The 21471-nt window shown below is 42.0% G+C and overlaps 1 long non-coding RNA gene across 1 annotated transcript in view; it reads left to right on the forward strand.

Annotated features, from left to right (window-relative positions):
• LOC306999438 overlaps positions 1-21471 on the forward strand; it is a 743560-nt gene that overhangs the window by 652412 nt on the left and 69677 nt on the right. The window lies entirely within an intron of this gene.

The following is a 21471-nucleotide window of genomic DNA, read 5'->3' on the forward strand; positions in this document are numbered from 1 at the left end:
ACTGTCCCCGACTGCCACGCGATGCTGCAGAGGCGTGTCAGCCAAGACAGCCCCGCAACATCCAGAGACTTGAGGTACTCAGGGCGGATCTCATCCACCCCCGGGGCCTTGCCACCGAGGAGTTTTTTGACTACCCCGGTGACTTCAGCTTGGGTGATGGACGAGTCCACCTCTGAGACCTCAGCCTCTGCTTCCTCCATGGAAGACGTGACGGCGGGATTGAGGAGATCTCTGGCCTAAAACAACGGGGGTAAAAGGGGATTGAAAATTTAAAAAAGAAATGGTCTCTCGATGGTTTCCCGATATGATGGGACTCACCGGAAGGGAGGTACGATGAACTTTAGAGATGACGCTGCCATCCAGGGCGAACACAGGGGTGGAATCCTCTAAGTTTGTGAGCGGGAGACCATGTTCGAGCACCCACCTCTCGTCAATAAAGCTGCCCTCGGCCCCAGAGTCAATAACAGCCATACAAGAGACTGAGGAGGCAGACCAGCGGAGGGTGACAGGAAAGGTGGTGCGAGGCCTGGATTTAGGCGATGGGGAGAGAGTAGTTGCGCTCGCCAGTATTCCCCTGTCTACTGGCGAGCTCTGGCTTTTACTGGACAAGCCGAAACAAAATGACTGGCAGAGCCACAATAGAGGCATAGACGATTCAGTATGCGTCGTTGGCGTTCAGCAGTCGAGATGCGGAGACCTCTTAGCTGCATGGGCTCAGCCTCTAGGTTGCCCGGGAAAGAGCCAGGGAAAGTGGGCGGAGTGACTTGTTGCTCGGTCTTCATACCCCGAGCATGACGGCACAACTCAAAGCGCTTATCGAGACGAATCGCCAGCTCCACCAACCGATCAAACTGGGTAGGAATCTCGCGAGCATAGACCTCATCCTTAAGATCAGAGTTAAGTCCCTCCATGAAGCGTGCAACCAGGGCTGGCTCATTCCACCCACATGTGGTAGCCAGGGTGCGGAATTCGATTGCGTAGTCAGTCACAGTGCGCCTCCCCTGGCGAAGCACAGCGAGTAAACGGGAAGCCTCTTGACCATGAACGGAGCGATCGAAAACCTTGACCATCTCCTCTTTGAACATATCATAACGGTCAGTAAGGTCTGATTCCATCTCCCAGACGGCGGTTCCCCACTCGCGTGCCCTTCCGGTCAGCAAGGATATCACGTAGGCAATGCGTGCTCGGTCCCGAGCATAAGTGGTAGGCTGCAGGGAAAACACAACCTTGCATTTCGTAGGAAAAGATCGGCATTCTGTAGGCTCACCGGCGTAACACGGAGGATTGTTGATCCTGGGCTCGGAAGCATTGATGGTAATGAAGAAGGCGAGAAGATAAATCAGTCACCTGGGCGGCCAAACTCTCCACGGCACATCGAGCCTCCGAAATCTCCTCATCGTGTTTTCCCAGCATAACTCCCTGCACTTCAAGCGCAACGCGAAAAGGTGCTTCCTCTGCTGGGTCCATCTTGGTCAGATTATTCTGTCAGGTGCGATATACAGAGGACCCAAATGCAGAGGTGAATGCAATAATAGAGTTTATTCTCAGAAAACTGTAACACAGGAGACTGTCTTCAATGGAAGACACAGATCTGTAGTGAACACAAAACAATGTGGCTTGACAGGAGAACTGCCGATGCAGAGAATCCAGCACAGAGGAAAATAGGCGAGCGCCAAAAAAGGTCTGTCCTCGAGCAACGAGGATGAACAGCAGGATAGCTGGGCAGAGAACAGTGACTACGTTTACATGCAGCCAATAACCCGTTCAAAACCGGGATATTAGCAATAACCCGGTCGCGCACGGCCATGTAAACACCAGCAAAAACCCGAATATGCTCATATCCCAGTTTTTAAAAACCTGGATATTATACCTGGGGTACCCCTTTTCTAACCCGAATATTTGGTCTTAGATATTCGGCATATCCCCATCAAAATGTGTGTTCAGCGCATGTTCTATTCGCAAGGAATCTTGGTCTTTTGAGTAGAGACGGCGCATAAAAATAACCCGCGTGCAGTATAGCGGAAGTAAACAAGTCGAGGTTAACATGGCGAGACGCAGCACAGACAGAACCACACTTTTGGAGCGAGAAGGAGACCAATTTCTTTACATGTGTGGCACAGCTCCAGCTACATTTCCCATCTCTTGCTCAATTTCTCTCCTTCTATTAATAAAGACCATGAGGCACAGTAGTGTCAAGTGCTGCTGGTGGATCAGTACCAGCGCCAAAACGCAAACAAAGACTATCGCTATCTGCCCCAAACTTTTTGGATACAGGAAGAAGAATCGGAAATGACGCATATTGCGTCTTAAGGTTGTCCGTACGTCCAGACGCTAACCGTGCGTCGCCGTTTACATCGGGATATTGGCGACTGATTACACATTCCATGTATACAGGAGTAACTCTCTCTGCTCACGCATGTAAACGGGTTATCCCGAATGTTTCAGAAACCCGAATAGTGACCTTAACCCGACCATAACCCGAATTTTAACAGCTTGTAAACGTAGTCAATGTTAAAGGTCCAAAACAATAACTCACGACTAGACGGGACAGGACAAAACAATCTTCACGGAAAGGAAGCACAGGCAACAGTCAACGAAGAGTCAACGCACTAGCTCGTACATTCAACAATAATCTGACAAGGAAGCAGAGAAAACAGAGACTAGAAGTAGTGGAGAGAATTAGAGGAAAGAAGGAACAGGTGAGAAGGGATCAGCGTAAGTGCTGATTAAAATGAGGAACAGCTGCGGGTAGTGTGACAGAGAGAGAAACATGAATGGGAGTAAGAGAGTGTGGACGCAGCGCGATCGCTGATTAGATGAGAAACAGCTGGGTGTGTGTGTGTGTGTGTGGGTGAGTGAACTACAGATAGGAAAACAGAGAGAGAGAGAACCGGATCAGCTCCTTGGGTACTTGTTTGGCCTGAAATTGACTGGTATTTGTTAGAGTTAAAAAGGAAAGGAAATAATCAAACAGGTTTGGTTAATGCATTCAATTACCACTTAAATACAAAGTATAAGGATTTTGTGCATGTATATACAGATGGTTCTAAGAATCCTGAGACAGGAGTGACAGGATACGGGGTGGCAATACCTGTTAAAGGAACAGGAATTAATAGAAGAACATCAGATTTTTTAGGAGTGTATACAGTGGAAATGGTGGCAGTGTTAGTTGCATTAAGGTGGGTGGAAAAAACAACGATTCATCCTCAGTCCTTATGAGTTTAAGGTAATTTCACTCAAAAAGCCGTCAGGATGTGTTGTATGAAATCCTTCAGTCAGTAACAAGGATAACGAATCAAGGAGGACAGGTTGAATTTATGTGGGTTCCAGCACATGTAGGGGTGAAAGGGAATGAGGTGGTGGATGAACTGGCAAAGAGGGCATTAAAAAAAGGTAATATAGAAATTCAAATTAAAATAAGTAAAGCAGAGGTCAAAAGTATTATTTGGGAAAAAACTAACAAAATGTGGCAGGAAGGGTGGGATAGAGAGGAGAAAGGAAGGCATTTATATCAAATTCAAAAGAGTGTAAAAGTAACTAGGTTAGGTGGTGGGTACAGGAGAGAGGAAACTGTAATAACTAGGTTAAGGCTGGGGCACTGTGCTCTTAACAAATCACTGAAAATGATAGGTAAACACGAGACTGGTCTGTGTGAGTGGTGTCAGGAGGAGGAGTCAGTGGAGCACATAATTATAAGATGTAGAAAGTATGAGGTACAGAGAGAGATAATGAAGAATCAGTTGAGGGAAGTAGGGGTACAGGAATTAACATTAAAAGGGTTGTTGAATACAGATGACAGAGCACAGGTTAGAATATTGATAACTTTTTTAAGGGAAACGGGTTTATTTGATAGGTTATAAGAATAGAGATAGATATGGAAAAGTGAGTTGGGTAATGATTGACTGTGTGTGATTAGAATTTTTTTTTTTTTTTTTGGGACCTAGATTGTAAACCTATCGTCTGATTCACACTCCGGAGCAGAAGGTGGCGGTAATGCACCGAAAGCTGGTTGCCAACCGCCGTTAAAAACAAAAAAGAAGAAGAAGAAGAGAACCGGATCATGACACATTTAGCAATTGTTGGGGAATCTTTACTTAGCCATTTCCTAGTTATTGCTTTCTTGCTACCTGCTAAAAGTATTTGTAACAAATATCTATCTGTCTTTCTCAGCCCTGTTGGTAGATTTCCTAAATATATAACACTGAAATTAAACTCGAGCTCTGAGGCGACTATTGACCTAATTGCCTTCACCACCTCTATCCAATACAAAGAAATAATAGGGCTTTCCCAAAAGATATGAAAGTGACCAGCAGACATATTACCACACATTCTCCAACACTGACCATGATCAGGATTATTACTCTGTGACTTTTTTGTATTGGGGGTTATAAAGAATCTTAAAAGTGTTTTTCCAGGTGAATTCCCTCCACTGGCCTGAGCTAGAAGTGGTAGATTGTGTCCTGCATATATTCGACCATTCATTTTCGCTTATCTTTATTTTTCGCTTCTTTTTCCCACCTCTTTTTTACATACATTGTTGAAAGTCTCCTGTCCAACTGTAAACATGAATATAACCTGGAAATCAGTTTCCTGTTAGTATTAGGATATATATACTTATATGCATCAATGAATACTCTAATCAGGTCCTTTCCCTTTTCTCCAGTAGTTTTAATGTGTATCAAAGTGGTGTCTCATCTGGAAAAATCTTCCTTCCCTAAATAGTATGTCTCTATGAGTTTTTTGAAAGTATCCAAACCGCCAGTGGAGGATATAATACAGTATGAAGTGATACCTGAATTAGTCCAGTGTTTGAATCTACCGTCCAGTCTAGCTGTTGCGAATTCTGTATCATATTTTACCCAACGTAATATTCGTACATTTCTTTCAAATTCCTTATTTTTAAGTAGTTAAGAGGGACTGTCATCCATTGACTTAATTTTCCCAGATGCTTTTTCAGGAGAGTTTTTTCACCCAGTATAGATTGGAGAGGTATGCTTATTTGACTTTGCTCTAGTTCCTTCCATTTTGCATCACACACGGGGTCATAGCAACAGACCAGGGAACGTAACTGTGCTGCTCTATAATAATCTTCCAAGCACGGTAGAGCCATACCACCTTTGTCCTTGGGGAGTTGTAATGTTTGAAATCTAATCCTTGGTTTTTGTTTTCCCCAAATAAAAGATGAGATAGTTATATTCCAATCACTGAATGGCTTGGGAGGCACTTCAACAGGCAATGATTGAAAAAGAAAAAGCAGCCTGGGTAGTATATTCATCTTTATAGCATCGATTTTCTTGTATAAATTCATTGGTAAATATAGCTGCAAGCAGCAATCACCGGGGCCAAGCGCAAGCAAGACGACAAGACATGCCAAAGTGGCTGGGAGTGTGAGACCCACTGCAGCAAGGAGCAATTAAAGACATTTGAAGATGAATTTTGGCAAAATGGTTGAAAAATCACATACAATAACTAAAAATATGATTATCACTTTCGACCAATAGGTGGCGCAGTTACGAAACTGATGTGATGTGGTCAGAGTGAAGTGACAATGACACATACAAAGTTTGGTGTCAATATGTCAAGGCATTGCAGATATAAAGCCTGAATAGTCATTTTGGCATCATGCCTCAACTTTGCCACTGCGGTATACGAAAACGGTTTTGTCTATCGACACGAAATCCATAACTTTTACTCGGCACAGTCTGGAGATGACACGATCCGATTTTGGTGAAAATCGGACGTTCGGTCTAGGAGGAGTTCGAAAAAGTAGGTTTTAAAAGAAAATAAAGATGGCGGACAGGAACTTTGATTGACTATGGCAAAATTGGTATCTATGTTTTCAGCATAACCCAAGGAATCTATTGAGATCAGTGTCATTACTATAGGCAAATTTATTCAAAAGTTATTAGCATTTTTGGAAATTTCATTATAACTTTTGACCAAAAGGTGGCGCTGTCTCATAAATTTTTGAGTACTTTTAGGGCGTTGTACTGATGACCCATACTGAGTTTCGTAACGATACGTTCATGCGTTCATAAAATACAGCATTTTAGCACATAATTCAAAATGGCCGACAGCCAAAATGGCCGATATGGGAAAATTGGATATCAATCGACTCAGCACGATGCCCTGAATCTAACGAGACCACTTTTGTGATTTTTGGACAAACCGTTCAGAAGTTATAAGCAAAAATATAAATTCTTCATATCTCCGGACCAGTAGGTGGCGCTGCGCCGAAACGCAGCATGTAGCCTCAGGTCATGCTTGTGATGACATGTACCAAATTTGGTCTGAATCCGATAAAGCGTTGTGGAGATACGGCCTTACGTCTGTTTTTGCAAGCGCTACGTAAAATTTATTTGCGCGGTATTCGAGAACGGTAATTCGAATCAACTTGAATTCCATAACTTTTTGTCGTCATGGTCTGGAGTTGATCTGGTTCAATTTTCGTGAAATTCGGAGCAACGGCCTAGGAGGAGTTCGAAAAAGTAGTTTTTTTGGAAAATTCAAAATGGCGGGAAAACTATTATGACGGAAAATGACGTCATAGGGTGCAATCGAATTGTCGTGAGCTCAGGAATCAGAGGAAAAAAGAATTTTGATTCTAGCCCTTACGGTTCAAAAGTTATCAGCATAGACATGAGTGAAACTTTGGACTGTTGGTGGCGCTAGAGGGAATGAGTTGGAGACACCAAAATTGGTGTATTTAATGTTGGGACTGTCCTCTATCAGAATGTCAAATAAAATCAACTTTCCCGCAAGCGGTTCATAGGGCTGCCATAGACTTCAATGGCGGAAGAAACGGAAGAATAAATATAGCTGCAAGCAGCAATCACCGGGGCCAAGCGCAAGCAAGACGACAAGACATGCCAAAGTGGCTGGGAGTGTGAGACCCACTGCAGCAAGGAGCAATTAAAGACATTTGAAGATGAATTTTGGCAAAATGGTTGAAAAATCACATACAATAACTAAAAATATGATTATCACTTTCGACCAATAGGTGGCGCAGTTACGAAACTGATGTGATGTGGTCAGAGTGAAGTGACAATGACACATACAAAGTTTGGTGTCAATATGTCAAGGCATTGCAGATATAAAGCCTGAATAGTCATTTTGGCATCATGCCTCAACTTTGCCACTGCGGTATACGAAAACGGTTTTGTCTATCGACACGAAATCCATAACTTTTACTTGGCACAGTCTGGAGATGACACGATCCGATTTTGGTGAAAATCGGACGTTCGGTCTAGGAGGAGTTCGAAAAAGTAGGTTTTAAAAGAAAATAAAGATGGCGGACAGGAACTTTGATTGACTATGGCAAAATTGGTATCTATGTTTTCAGCATAACCCAAGGAATCTATTGAGATCAGTGTCATTACTATAGGCAAATTTATTCAAAAGTTATTAGCATTTTTGGAAATTTCATTATAACTTTTGACCAAAAGGTGGCGCTGTCTCATAAATTTTTGAGTACTTTTAGGGCGTTGTACTGATGACCCATACTGAGTTTCGTAACGATACGTTCATGCGTTCATAAAATACAGCATTTTAGCACATAATTCAAAATGGCCGACAGCCAAAATGGCCGATATGGGAAAATTGAATATCAGTCAACTCAGCACGACGCCCTGAATCTAACGAGACCACTTTTGTGATTTTTGGACAAACCGTTCAGAAGTTATAAGCAAAAACATAAATTATTCATATCTCCGGACCAGTAGGTGGCGCTGCGCCGAAACGCAGCAAGTAACCTCAGGTAATGCTTGTGACGACATGTACCAAATTTGGTCTGAATCCGATAAAGCGTTGTGGAGATACGGCCTTACGTCTGTTTTTGCAAGCGCTACGTAAAATTTATTTGCGCGGTATTCGAGAACGGTAATTCGAATCAACTTGAATTCCATAACTTTTGGTCGTCATAGTCTGGAGATGATCTGGTTCATTTTTCGTGAAATTCGGAGCAACGGCCTAGGAGGAGTTCGAAAAAGTAGGTTTTTCGGAAAATTCAAAATGGCGGGAAAACTATTATGACGGAAAATGACGTCATAGGGTGCAGTCGAATCGTCGTGAGCTCAGGAATCAGAGGAAAAAAGAATGTTGTTTCTAGCCCTTGTGGTTCAAAAGTTATTAGCATAAACATGAGTGAAACTTTGGACAGCTGGTGGCGCTAGAGGGAATGAGTTGGAGACTCCAAATTTGCTATGGTGATAGTTCAGGCTGTCCTCTATCACTGTGCCAATTTGTATAAGTTTCCCGCAAACGGTTCTATAGGCTGCCATAGACGCCCAGTCGGAAGAAAAAGAAAAAAAAGAAAAAGAAAAAGAAAAAGAAGAATAAGAACGGGAACAGATACAATAGGTGCCCGCACCTTCAGTGCTTGGCCCCTAAATATAGCTGCAAGCAGCAATCACCGGGGCCAAGCGCAAGCAAGACGACAAGACGTGCCAAAGTGGCTGGGAGTGAGAGATCAACTGCAGCAAGGAGCAATTGAAGACATTTAAAGATGAATTTTGGCAAAATGGTTGAAAAATCACATGCATTAACTTAAAAATATGATCTAATAGATTATCACTTTCGACCAATAGGTGGCGCAGTTACAAAACTGTTGTGATGTGGTCAGAGTGAAGTGACGACGACACATACAAAGTTTGGTGTCAATATGTCAAGGCATTGCAGATATAAAGCCTGAATAGTCATTTTGGCATTATGCCTCAACTTTGTATCTGCGGTATACGACCATGGTTTTTTCTATTGACACGAAATCCATAACTTTTACTTGGCACGGTCTGGAGATGACAAGATCCGATTTTGGTGAAAATCGGACAGTCGGTCTAGGAGGAGTTTGAAAAAGTACATTTTAAAAGAAAATAAAGATGGCGGACAGGAAGTTTGGCTGACTATGAATAAATTGGTATCTATGTTTTCAGCATAACCCAAGGAATCTATTAAGACCAGTGTCATTACTATAGGCAAATGTATGCAAAAGTTATTAGCATTTTGGGAAATTTTGTTACAACTTTTGACCAAAAGGTGGCGCTGTCTCATAATATTTTGAGTACCTTTAGGGCCTTGTACTGATGACCCATACTGAGTTTGGTATCGATACGTTCATGCGTTCATAAAATACAGCATTTTAGCACATAATTCAAAATGGCCGATAGCCAAAATGGCCGATATGGGAAAATTGGATATCAGTCGACTCAACATGACGCCCTGAATCTAACGAGACCACTTTTGTGATTTTTGGACAAACCGTTCAGAAGTTATAAGCAAAAACATAAATTATTCATATCTCCGGATCAGTAGGTGGCGCTGCGCCGAAACGCAGCATGTAGCCTCAGGGTATGCTTGTGATGACATGTACAAAATTTGGTCTGAATCTGATAAAGCGTTGTGGAGATACAGCATTGAGCCTGTTTTTGCAAGTGCTACATACAATTTATTTGCGCGGTATTCAAGAACGGTTATTCGAATCAACTTGATTTCCATAACTTTTTGTCGGCATAGTCTCGAGATGATCTGGTTCAATTTTCGTGAAATTTGGACCAACGGCCTATGAGGAGTTCGAAAAAGTAGGTTTTTCGGAAAATTCTAAATGGCGGGAAAACTATTATGACGGAAAATGAACCCTTATGGTTCAAAAGTTATTAGCATAAACATGAGTGCAACTTTGGACAGTTGGTGGCGCTAGAGGGATTGATTTGGAGACTCCAAATTTGCTATGGTGATAGTTCAGACTGTCCTCTATATGTGTGCCAAATTTCATAACTTTCCCATCATGCCTCAACTTTGACACTGCGGTATACGAAAACGGTTTCGTCTATCGACACCAAATCCTTAACTTTTACTCGGCACGGTCTGGAGATGACACGATCCGATTTTGGTGAAAATCGGACATTCGGTCTAGGAGGAGTTTGAAAAAGTAGGTTTTAAAAGAAAATAAAGATGGCGGACAGGAAGTTTGACTGACTATGGCGAAATTGGTATCTATGTTTTCAGCATAACCCAAGGAATATATTGAGATCAGTGTCATTACTATAGGCAAATTTATTCAAAAGTTATTAGCGTTTTTGGAAATTTCATTATAACTTTTGACCAAAAGGTGGCGCTGTCTCATAATCTTTTGAGTACCTTTAGGGCCTTGTACTGATGACCCATACTGAGTTTCGTAACGATACGTTCATGCGTTCATAAAATACAGCATTTTAGCACATAATTCAAAATGGCCGACAGCCAAAATGGCTGATATGGGAAAATTGGATATCAATCAACTCAATATGACGCCCTGAATCTAACGAGACCACTTTTGTGATTTTTGGACAAACCGTTCAGAAGTTATAAGCAAAAATATAAATTCTTCATATCTCCGGACCAGTAGGTGGCGCTAGGCCGAAACGCAGCATGTAGCCTCAGGTCATGCTTATGATGACATGTACCAAGTTTGGTCTGAATACAATAAAGCGTTGCGGAGATACAGCCTTACGTCTGTTTTCGCAAGTGCTATGTAAAATTTGTTTGTACGTTTATCAAAAACGGTTAAGCGAATCAACTTGAATTCCATAACTTTTTGTTGGCACTGCCTGAAGATGATCTGGTGCAATTTTGGTGAGAATCGGACAAACCGTCTAGGAGGAGTTCGCAAAAGTAGGTTTTTCGGAAAATTCAAAATGGCGGGAAAACTATTATGACGGAAAATGACGTCATAGGGTTCAGTCGAATCGTCGTGAGCTCAGGAATCAGAGGAAAAAAGAATTTTGTTGATAGGCCTTACGGTTCAAAAGTTATTAGCATACAATTTCTGAAACTTTGGACAGGTGGTGGCGCTAGAGGGAATGAGTTAGAAACACCAAAATTGGTGTATTTGATGTTGGGAATGTCCTCTATCAGAATGTCAAACCAAAACAACTTTCTCGCATACGCTTCTATGGGCTGCCATAGACGCCCAGTCGGAAGAAAAAGAAAAAGAAGAATAAGAACCAGAACAGATACAATAGGTGCCCGCACCTTCAGTGCTTGGCCCCTAATAATAATAAGAACGCCAACAAAAACAATAGGTGCCTCCGCACTTTCAGTGCTTGGCCCCTAATAATGACCAACGGTTTAAGTCTGCTTTATTATCAGCTGTTATAGGAATGTAATTGTGGTCATAAATGGCCGAGACCTCTTTAGGTATTTGTACCCCTAAATATTTAATTGTATTACCTTTCCATTTAAATTGACAGATTCGTAGTTGAAAGTAAGCGTTTGAGTTTTATGCAGGAATATGTTTATAGCCGGAATATGAACCAAATTCTTTAAGAAGAGATAATAATTTAGGCAAACTTGCATTAGGACTGGTGAGTGTCACAAGTATGTCATCCGCATATGCACATATCTTATGTTGTGTGTCTCCTATTACTACCCCCGTTATATCATTGTCTTCTCTAATTGCCTGTGCCAGAGGCTCTATGAAGAGGGTGAAAAGAGTGGGACTGATGGGGGCATCCCTGTCGACATCCCCTTTCAAGAAATATTGTTTTGGATAGGTCCCCATTTATTTTAATTCTAGCCATAGGAGAGGAGTATAGGGAATTCAAACATCTAACTACCTGGTCATTAAAACCAAAGCGGCTTAGGACCAAATACAAATATTCCCATCAGACAGAGTCAAACGCCTTTTCGGCATTAAGACTTATAACTACAGTTTCCATATCACTGTTTCTCATATGGTCAATGAGGTGGAGAGCCTGTCTCACATTGTCCTGGGTTTGCCTATTTTTTACAAAGCCAGTCTGGTCTGTCTCTATTAAATCCGGGATTATGTTTTCCAGTCGTTTTGCAATTATTGACGCATATAATCTGTTTAAAACTGATATAGGTCTATAGGAGCTGCAGTCTGATTTATCTTTACCCATTTTAGGAATCACTGAGTTTACTGCTTGTCTCTAGGACAATGGGGTCTCACCACCTCCAAGAACATAGTTAAAACAATCCTTTAGCATTGGTGTTATTGTTTCCCTGATGGTTTTATACCATTCTGATGGGTACCCATCTGCACCTGGCATTTTATTTGTTTTTAATCTTGATATTGCCTTGTTTATGTCATCGTCTGTTATCTCCTGAGTTCTACCAGAAAGACTCGGAGAATAGATACTTTAAGTATTCATTTATTAACAGCCCAGCAAGCCACATGCAATAAGTTCTTTGGCGTAGGCCCCGTCCGTAACTCGCAATCCGAGGGTACGGATTCAGCATTTCCGGCCTGAAGATGGCGGGGGCGCAGCTGACTCCCAAAAATGGGTGGAAGAACAATTCCACTGGACGGGGCCCACCCCCAAAGAACGGTAAGGAAAGTATACCCACCAGCCGTGTGTCATGTAGATCCTAAAATAGATAGAAAATGAAGTTTAGTAAGCTGACAACAAATATGGAACATATCAATCCTCATAGTCGATGCTTATAATATAATTCCCTTTATCTTCGGGGACAGTAGATCTATAAAAGAGTGTGAAGTATGCATTTATATGTTTATAAGTATATATGTATGCCGCGCATGAACGAGGCCACTCTGAGCCACATAGAGACGAGGCCCCACTGAGCCACACAGAGACGAGGCCGCGCTGAGCCACACAGAGACGAGGCCATGCTGAGCCACACGGAGACAAGGCCACGCTGAGACACACGGAGACGAGGCCCCGCTGAGCCACACAGAGACGAGGCCACGCTGAGCCACACGGAGACAAGGCCCCGCTGAGCCACAAGGAGACGAGGCCGCGCTGAGCCACACAGAGACAAGGCCCCGCTGAGCCACACAGAGACGAGGCCACGCTGAGCCACACAGAGACGAGGCCACGCTGAGCCACAAGGAGACAAGGCCACGCTGAGCCACACAGAGACAAGGCCGCGCTGAGCCACACAGAGACGAGGCCGCGCTGAGCCGCACGGAGACGAGGCTGCGCTGAGCCGCACTGAGACGAGGCCGCGCTGAGGCGCATTGAGATGAGGCCGCGCTGAGCCGCACTGAGACGAGGCCGCGCTGAGCCGCACTGAGACGAGGCCACGCTGAGCCACATAGAGACAGGGCCACGCTGAGCCGCATGGAGACAAGGCCGCGCTGAGCCGCACTGAGACGAGGCCGCGCTGAGCCACACAGAGACAAGGCCACGCTGAGCCACACAGAGACAAGGCCGCGCTGAGCCACACAGAGACGAGGCCACGCTGAGCCACACAGAGACGAGGCCACGCTGAGCCACACAGAGACGAGGCCACGCTGAGCCACACAGAGACGAGGCCACGCTGAGCCACACGGAGACGAGGCCACGCTGAGCCACATAGAGACAGGGCCACGCTGAGCCGCATGGAGACAAGGCCGGGCTGAGCCGCACTGAGACGAGGCCGCGCTGAGCCACACAGAGACGAGGCCACGCTGAGCCACACAGAGACGAGGCCACGCTGAGCCACACGGAGACGAGGCCACGCTGAGCCACACAGAGACGAGGCCACGCTGAGCCACACGGCCTTGTAGACCACAGAGACGAGCTGAACAATCGACAGATAGATAGAGCGAGGTACCACCACCAGTAGTTGCATAAGAATTACCTGAATGTTACTGCAGAGCTTGCTGAGCTTCGAGGATGATCTTGAGATCGGGTCTTATATAGGACTCGAACGCAGAGGAAGACCATCTGCCCAGAATCTTGATAGCGGCGGTAGGAACGCCACGTTCAGCTGCTGTGGTAGCAGCTCCAATCCTAAATGAGTGTCCGGTATACTGGGAAGGGGATAGACTGCAGTTTTTGAGGACAGAAACTAGATGAGATCTGAACCAGTTTTTGGAAAGAGGAGCTCCGTTAGAAAGTGAGAATAGGGGTGAATGATCTGAGGATCTGGGGCGGATTTTAAGGAATCTAATCATAGATGAGAAGGGGCAAAAATTATTGCTAATTTTAGAAACTGTAATAGAGACACCCGAACCTAGAGAGTCACTTTTAGAGTGTTTGAGAAAAAGTGTAAAGAAATTAGGAGAGAAGTGTAAGTCAGAGAAGGAAAGGCCGCAGACTGGATCAAATTGTTTGGATGCTGAAGTAAATTCCCCTGGGCGCATAAATCCATAGAAAGCCGTTAGAAACACTGCTTCTAGCAGAATATTAGAGTATGAGGAAAAAAGGCCATTACGTAGGGAAAGGATTAATCTATGCAATAAAGGCAAAGTAAAATGCAACCTTTTATCTGGGGAATTCGTAGAGGATTTAGCTATGCCTTTGAGCAGTAATCAAACAGAAGAAGCTGTGAAGAGACTTGGAAAATCGGATTAAAATATTTTGCATAAAATTGAATGCCGGCGAGCAATCTGCGGATGGAGGAAATTTTTTAATTGCGATTTTCGAAATTAAAAACAATAAAAGAGCAAACAGTCATAATCAGAATAGGAAATAATGGAATCGGAAAGGAAAAACAGAACGTTAAAAAAGAAGACCAAGCAGAAGTGTAGGCTTTAAAAGTGGAAGGAGCTACTCCTTTAGACATGTAATGTCTAGCTGATCTTTGCAAGTCATCTAATTTAACATTGTTGCTGATAGGGGAGGGCCGGGATGTTGGTTCCGTATTGGCTGAAGGGCAAAGCCGTCTGAACCTCTGTAAACGAAAGCGGGAGAGCGCGTCAGCAATAACGTTGCAGTGCCCTGGTATATGAGCAGCCTTGATAATGAAATTGAAAGTAACTGATTGCCAGATTAGGCGTCTCAAAAAAGGCATGATCGTCGGGCACGATGATCTGCCTTTATTGATTATGGCAACAGTGGCTTCGTTATCGCAAAACATTAAGATCCGTTTCCTTGACCACGCTGAACCCCAAATGACGCTGGCTAAGACTAGAGGATAAATCTCGTAGAGCGCAGAAGAAACGGAGCCTGATTTTGTCTTAGGAAATTCGAGTGGCCATTTCTCTGCAAACCATTGCCCTTGGAAAAAAACACCAAATCCAATAGATGGGGCGGCATCGGTAAATAAATGTAGGTCTGCAGATGATTCGAAAGCATCGTTGTAAAAGAAAGAAATGCCATTCCAGTCTTTGAGCAACTGAGTCCAGAATTTTATGTCTAAAATTTAGCATAAAATCTAAATTTAGCATAAAAAAATAATAAATTCTTGAGTATGCGGAGTGAGGGTGGGAAAAAAAAGTAAATTGTTTATCATTTGGGTGCAGTTCCCTCCATATGTCTATCATTCCAGTTTCTCTAAGCATTTTTTTTACATATAGCGCTTCAGGTCTTATATTTTTTGTTCTATTTGAGGAGTCCAGGGATGGCTGTAACTGGATATTCCAGTCCCCCCCACAAATCAATACAGCTGATGTTTCCGTAGAGATCATATTAAAAACTTTCTTGATCAGCTGTTTATCATGTCCTGGTGGTCTATAAACATTCATTAATGTAACTTCTTTGTGGTCGATAAAGCCTTTGACCATTATGTATCGCCCTTCTTTTTTAATAATTTGTGAGGAGAACTGGAAATTGACATTATTTGAAATTAGTATACCAACCCCCCTTGCACTTTCTCTTTCGTAGGAGGAGTAATATGAGTTTTTGAAACCCATTTCCCGCAACTTTTCATGTTCAATATTCGAAAGATATGTTTCTTGCCAGAAAATTATGTCTTGTTTTTCCCTTTTCACTTTGGCGATTACTTTACTTCTTTTTATAGGATTATGTAATCCGTTTACATTGTGATTATTCTGTATTTTTGATAAGGCATTTCAGTCAATATAAAAGTAAAAATGTTTACCAATACGCTTAAGTTATGTGTTAAAGGTGCTGTATGGAGTTTTCAGCGGCATCTAGCGGTGATGTTTTAGATGGCAACCAATACGTTTACAAGCGAGTGCTCGTGCGCGTGCTTTCTTTTGTTTTTTATTATTATGTGGAGTTTTTGTTGGAGTCTGTGTTGTGCTAGTCGTTTCCTAGTATTAGCAGACTCCATGTCATAAAGTTGCAGTGTCGTCGCTGTTGAGTGCAAAGTCAGTAGATGAGGCGAGAGGCGAGACGAGCGCGCATGTAGGTCTCAGTCACGTCACTGGATTTCGCAGCAAATCCGACCCGGACACTTCACATAGAAATAGGAATACTTGCTTTCAGAGGTAATAGCAAAACCCGCCAAGTGGATCATTTTATTGTGAGATTACAACCCCTTCACACACAGGTAATACAAAATGGATTCATTTTAGTAGAAAAACTCCATACAGCACCTTTAATGGGTTAATTTAATGTTATTTGTGTTCATTCTGTTTTTTTTTATATGTTAATTATCAATTTTATGTGGGGAAATTTGTTCTCTTTTGTAATAATTAAATGCGTTCAATAATTCACCAAATTGGCAGAATTGTGTTTATTTATGGTAAATTAATCCGCCACATGGCTTTATATGAGCAGTATTTCTAGCTATAACAATATACTAAGATCTAGACTAAAAAGTTTGTCGAGACAAACTTTAAGTAACAAAATACTAAGATGATTTAAAATTCTTAAATAGATTAACGTTAGAATAAAATGTTATCGACGCCATGTGCTTCACACGAGCAATCGCCGATTAAAAGAGTGTATAGACGCTTATAAATACCGTATTTTCCGGACTATAAGTCGCATGAAATTATCTAGAGACGTGCCGCGGGACTAGATTGAATGGCCGAGTGCGAGCACGGGCGGTAGCCTAATGCACTTACTCTGTGTGCGGGCAGCGGGAGAATAAAACATTTAAAAACTGATAAATTGTTATTCATCTGTTGCAGAAAAGCAACAAGAACAACTAAAACAAAATAGAAACGATTTACAGGCCAGAGTTTCTATTTGTAACATGTTTGTAGCGTTGAGCGATGTAGCCAATCACAGACATATGTGTTGATTTCTTGAACGCAATGGCCAATCAGAAGCATTTAAGATAGAATCCCCTCATCACTCAAAACTGACTTTTTGTTCAGTGCTGAATTCTGCATGCTGGCAAATCCTCGGATTATAAAATATATTATGAAAAATTAATTATGCAGTCACCTTCATTGATAATAAGATGTATGAGATCGCGATGAACTGATGTCAGCTTTTTAAGAATTATTAAGAGAGCGCGCATTCAGTCAGACAAACCATGCACACAGCCTGCTTGCTTTTATGTTAAATTAACAGAGGATTGTGAATGTTAATTGTTAAATAAGACTGATCCAATGCAGCAAATATATTTAACGGCTAAAGTCCGTAGTATAGCCTATTGGCTATGTTGTATCCCCAATTCCGATCGGCGCACAGGGACAAAAATAAATAAATATTTTCACAGAGTAAAGTCATCTCTACGAAATGCAATGCAAGAGATCGCACGTGCGCCTCAACGTCATGATTATATGTCTGCTATTGTGATGTAGAAGCGGAGGCAGTTAGATCCATTTGCAGAAGTTTATTAATACAGGATACAAAAACGAGGAATGCTGACATAAACTCAGGCTGATGATAAACAGAAACTCAGGCAGACATCAGAGGAATACTCCGGCTGGCATTAATAGAAGGACAGTCCAGTAATCAAAGTGAAACACAGGCAAAGGTCAGGGCAGGCGGCAAAGGTGCATGAAAATATCAGAGTCCAGGGTCGAGATCGAGGGTTCAGAGATAACAGGGAAACGTGTGACATCGGCAAATCAATACTTCACAGAGAACAAAAGAAAGAGCAGTCCATATAAAGGGAGGGTAAGGATGCACAGGTGATAATGATGAAGATGACAAGGGAATTCGACAGGGCTGGACGGTGATGAGTGCAGAAAGGGGAGATGGGAGATGAAGTCTTAATACTCAGGAGAGAGGGATCGAATGACGCCAGAAGGTGGTGTTGTCGGACGTTCTGTGACAGCTATATTTGCTTCTTATTTATTAATTCCAGGCAATTGGTTGATGAAACATTGATTAAAATTAAGATACAATTTATACAAAACGAAATTCAATTTAAAGATAGGCTTTTTACAAAACAAAACTTAATAAAGTGGTCAAAATAATCTCTGACCCATTTTATGATCCTACTCATGCTGTTCACTTGTCATATACCGGTAATCAACATAGATTAAATTAAAATAATAAAATAACATTATATTATGTAAACATAAATATGGAATATAATTGAATTACTGCCTGAGGAAAATTTGACTATTTCAAAGTGTGCTTGTTTTTTTTCTGAGGTAACAACATTTAACTCATTTAAGTCTGTCTAGCAAAAAATGTAAACCATAGGCTAGCCTATATTTTTCGTTTTGCAAGCACTTTATTTAGACATTCCATTTCTTTTCTAAATGTGAAATAATAAATGTAATTAAAGATATCAATAATCCTTTCACAGGTCTACATCTGTCGTGTGTTTACATTATACAGATGAAGTTTGAAGCAAATCGGGTAAAAATAAGAGGGTGATTTCAAAGCATTTCGAAAGTGACACACTTCCTGCTGCCAGTTGGTGGCGCTATAACTTTGACTCACAATAGTCACATCCATGTGATTGGCCTCTTACAACAAACACACTGCTGAAGTTTCATCAAGATCAATTAATGTATGAGGATGTTATAACACACTTCCTGTTTCCAATATTCGCCATAAATTCGTTTCCTCACCACGGCCAAACCGTTCGAGATATCAAAAATCCCCTCGCAATTTTTCATCCTCAATGTCTTGAGTTCATGCACACCGAGTTTCGTGGTGATTGGTTGAATCGTCTAGGAGGAGTATTTTAAATTCCATTGCATGTGTTTTTTTAAACTACGCCAAATAGCCGACTTCCTGTTGGGCTGGGGTAAAAAGTCAGAGCATGAAGGATATATGAACCGATGAGATCTATAAGTGTACCGAGTTTCATATTATTTCATGCAAGCGTGTTTGATTTATGGACCAAGTTTTCGGACCCCGTTCCAGGGGGCGCTGTCGAGCCCCCCTGCCACGCCCGGGTACCAGCTTCAGTCCGGCTCTAATGGCCGCGGGTTCTGACCAGTGTGCAAAGTTTCAAGATTTTTTCAGCACGTTAAGGCCCCCAAAAGTGGCAAAAACCTTGAAAAAAAATTTATTATAAAGAAGAAGAAGAACAACAACAACAAAAAACCCTTAGAAGAACAATAGGGCTCTGCGCCCTTTCAGGGCTTGGGCCCTAATAAACAGAATATCATCGGTCTGCGGAACATAAATGGGCGTTTTTTCCCTAAACGGGAACACCCCCCTTTTCTTCTTCTCCTTCTACGAGGAACTGTCAACATCCGGTCTATATTATGTCAAAATAAAGGTTGTACATTGACGTTATCATTGAACCAAACATAGGAAAGCAGGAACTTACGTTTAGAACTTACCGAACGTCGCAGTAGCAGTTGAAAATGTTTGGTTGTGCAGTGCATTGTTCTACTTGTCAAAAAGCTTACGATTATAAAAAAATAAAATGACATAAAAAAGTATTGTACTGCAGTATCAAACCAGTATTTCCTACAGTAATTAACGTTACTGCAGAATAGGCTACTGCACCTCAACAGTTGTAGTACTGTGTAGCAAGTGCAATAATTTGGATACGAAAAAACTGCATTCATAACAAATACTACTACAGTGTTACCACTGTATACTTAGGGCCAATCCCAATTCTACCCCTTACCCCTTCACTTACCCCTTCCCCTCTGTTTTGCTCGTGCACGTGGAGGGGTAGGGCTGTCTCAATTCTCTTTTGGTTGGAGGGGAAGGGCTAGGGGGAAGGGCCAGATAGCCCTTCAAACGAAGATTTTTCGGGACCACACTTCAAACGAAGGGGTATGAGAAGTGTCACTGCATACACCGGCTACAGACGCAAAATGGCTGCCCAAGCAAAAAATTTGACCATAAATGTAAGAATTGTTGACTTTAATAAGTATTTTAACGACAAATAATGATTTGCTTTATGTTACATTCAATCTTGTGTTCATATTTACGGTCAGTCCCTTCAAAGAAACGTTTGTAAAAAAATCTCTTCTCCCCCGAACAAAGCACACAAGCTATTGGTGCGTTCAAGTCATCTCGTAAAGATCGTATTTATGAGTTGAACGCACATGAACGCCACACAATGTCGTATTTCACACAGTTTCACACAGTAAATAAATAAATAGGTCAAAATAGGACAAACATAGGTCTGTACCTCCAACGTGTTAATACAACACCACAGAAAACAAGTCCTGTGCATCTTGGAAGTTTGTGATAAACATCGGCGCATCTCCAGTGACGTAGGCGACGACGTATAATGACGTGTAACGGTGTAGTAGTGGTGTCCCATTTCTTAGGGGAATATTTTCACCCCTACGCCTTGCCACTCTGTTTCAAGGGTCAAGGGGAAGGGGAAGGCGAAGGGTTAGGGGTAGACGAAGGGGAAAGGGGTAGAATTGGGATTGGGCCTTAGGCTACTGCACAATGCAATATTTTGGACACGAAAATACTGCAGTACTGTTTTCCTGTCACACTTTTTTCAGTCTAACAAATCAGCAGGGAAAGCAAAACTGTCTCATAACCCCAATCGGATACCACACTATCCGTGGATCTGATACTGCTTTGCATTCAGAAGGACTTATATTAATCTCCACAATACACCAAACCACATCAGTAATATAATTTTTTATAATATTCATAATATTCCCTGTGTATATCCCAACAAAAATGGCCAAACTGAAGTATGGATTTTAATATCACCTGGACATTGAGCAAATTTGTTTAAGATACAAGGAGCATTTATTTACAATCAGACAGCATAGTTCACAAGGGTTCCCTTATTTACACACAAATACTTGGCTGAATATGGATATTTTCAATAAACACACAAAGACCATTTATTTTACGTAGCAAACTTAAGAAAACTTTATTGCCATGCAGTATAAAAATACAATGTAAAAAAACAAAACAAAAAAAAACATAACTGTCTTGGTATAACAATGTCTTGTTATAGTGTGTGTTGTTTGTGTGGTGTGTGTTTGTGTTGTTGTTTTTGTGTGTGTGTTGTGTTTGTGGTGTGTTCTGTGTTTGTGTGGTGTGTATGTGGTGTGTTTGTGTATGTGTGGGTTTGTGTGGTGTGTGTTTGTGTTGTTGTTTTTGTGTGTGTGTTGTGTTTGTGGTGTGTTCTGTTTGTGTGGTGTGTATGTGGTGTGTTTGTGTATGTGTGGGTTTGTGTGGTGTGTTGTTTGTTGTGTTGTGTTGTTGTTTTTGTGTGTGTGTTGTGTTGTTTGTGTTGTTGTTGTTTTTGTGTGTGTTGTTTGTGTTGTGTTTGTGGTGTGTTCTGTGTTTATGTGGTGTGTTTGTGTATGTGTGTGTTTGTGTGGTGTGTGTTGTTGTTGTTTTTGTGTGTGTGTTGGTGTTGTGTTTGTGGTGTGTTCTGTGTTTGTGTATGTGTGGTGTGTTGTTTGTGTTGTGTTGTGTTGTTTGTGGTGTGTGTGTGTGTGTGTGTGACGGGTGCGTAGCTCACCTCACATATTTAACTCTACCA

The sequence above is a fragment of the Phoxinus phoxinus genome (assembly GCF_949152265.1).
Source record: "Phoxinus phoxinus genome assembly, chromosome: 5".
Classification (NCBI taxonomy): Eukaryota; Metazoa; Chordata; class Actinopteri; order Cypriniformes; family Leuciscidae; genus Phoxinus; species Phoxinus phoxinus.